Raw genomic sequence first — 2,184 nt, 5'->3', positions numbered from 1 at the left:
GTTATCCCAAGTATCCTCTCTGCTGTCACTAAAAACCTAGAGGACATCACCAAGGTCGTTGATCATACCTGCACTCCAAAACCGGTCATGGATCTTGACCTGGAGGAAGAGACCATCCAAACTGGAAGTGGTGATGCTACTCCGGTGGGTGGTACAACAAAGAGAACCAGGGCCAGTATCAAGAAAGTTGTGGCTGCTTTAGCAAAGGATCCCCCTAACCTCAAAGACAACATCAAAGAGTTGTATGAAATCAGCAACACCCTGGCTAAAGCCCTGGAAAAAATCTGAATGTTGGAAGGCCTGCTGGCTTTATGGGGCTTTTTTGGGTTTTCTTCGGTTTTCCGCTGGTTTTTTTTTGTGGTTCTGTTCTTTTTTGTTTCTCATAGCTTTGTTGTTTAAGTTCTGCTTGTAAAGGGTTTTGGGGCCCCTTCAAAACCTATTTTTCCTTAATCAAAAGCAATAATGAATTATGAGAGCATAAAGCACAACAACCACATGAACATCATATTTACATGAAAACCGAAGCAGGGAAAAACCACAGTGAGAATTAGAATCATAATATAATATAATGTATTACAACATTGCCTTTAAAACCTAGTGGTCCTAAGAGGACTTGCAGAACTAAGGTGCACAACCTTAGGGAAAGATACAAATGACTTGCAGAACTGAAACACACTAATAAATATGCTTATCTTGGGTAAGAAAGTCTTGGAGGTGTTGGGATTTATATCTATGATAATTAGTTGTCATGTATTGCTTGTTGCGATCCCTACCCAAGATGATTAATCTGGTGCTACTAACCCATAAATTAGTGTCGACATTCAAAGGGCATCAGTCCACATCATCGATATTGGGCCTATTGTTGATTCATATGCTGGTACTGCTATACCTAGCATTACTATTCCATAGATAAACTTAGGGTATACTGGTATGGCTACTACTTCCATAACCTCTGACACCTCTATTAGTGTTGGTATGTGTACTGGTGGTGGTTCTAGATGTGGTACCAGTCCCCATGGATTTGTTGCTCTATCTTTACCGTCCCTGCCTAACAATCTAGTGTTGAATACAATTCTACAGAATATGGGACAGTTATAGCAATAGCTTACTACGCTTACATCTATTGCTAATCAGCCCTCCCTACCTACTTATTATTTTCGTACTACCCTTGACCTAAGAATCTTGAACACGATCACCACTCAAAGGGAAGAATCATTAAAATTTAGATCGATATAATGGAGAAGGAGATCATAATGTCCATATCAATTCTTTCATAATTATTTGCAGTGACTATCACAACTTGGACTTTGTGTTGCTAAATTTATTCTCTTGTTCCCTAAAGGGAACCACACTAGAATGATATAGTTTATTCTCTAATTACTCCTTCAAGTCATTAAATCAACTTATGGATGCCTTTCATATGTGGTTTCAGGCGAACTTTGGAAGCATCAGTAGACCTTGTTCATTGCAAGCAAAAACCTAATGAGAGGATTACATAAATCATCTCTTATTACCAATCAATCTCCACAAAGATTCCTTTTGTCCTACCGGATAGTGATTTATAGAGAATATTCATTGAGAATCTATAGTGGGCACTAAGGGATAATTTGGCCCTTAATCGTTATTCAAACTTCACTAATATATATTTTTCACTCACTGATTACCAGCACACGATGACTCAATTTGCAAAATCTTCTTCAAGCTCTCTTATGGCTACATTTGAAGTTGCATCTTCCAAAGGAGGGTCTAAAAGGAATAAGGTTGTGGTGAATGTTATTACTATCCCTCAAGCTAATCAAAGGTCTGTGCAAGATCCACAATATAAATCGGGTGTTTACAAAGTTATCTAATTCCTACTTGAGTATAATGCAAAAGCTTTTGAAAGATAATCTTATAACCCTCCCTGAGATTAGATAATTGCCTGACAACAAAGCATACCCTTAGTAGTATGATAGTTCCAAATTCTACCAATATCACTATGTGCCTAGACATGATATTGAGTGTTGTAGTCATCTTATAATTTTAGTCCAAGAACATATAGATAGTTGCTTGTTGTCGTGCCTTACCATCGAGCCTATCTCGCATCCATGATGTCTTTCATGTTTCAGTTCTTAAGCATTATCATCCTAATATGACACATATTCTAGATTGGAATGCATTGCAGGTAGATGACAAACAACTTTC

This window comes from Cryptomeria japonica, chromosome 3 (assembly GCF_030272615.1).
Source record: "Cryptomeria japonica chromosome 3, Sugi_1.0, whole genome shotgun sequence".
NCBI classification, from domain to species: domain Eukaryota; kingdom Viridiplantae; phylum Streptophyta; class Pinopsida; order Cupressales; family Cupressaceae; genus Cryptomeria; species Cryptomeria japonica.
The sequence above is the reverse complement of the archived record's forward strand: the minus strand, read 5'-3'. Positions refer to the sequence as shown.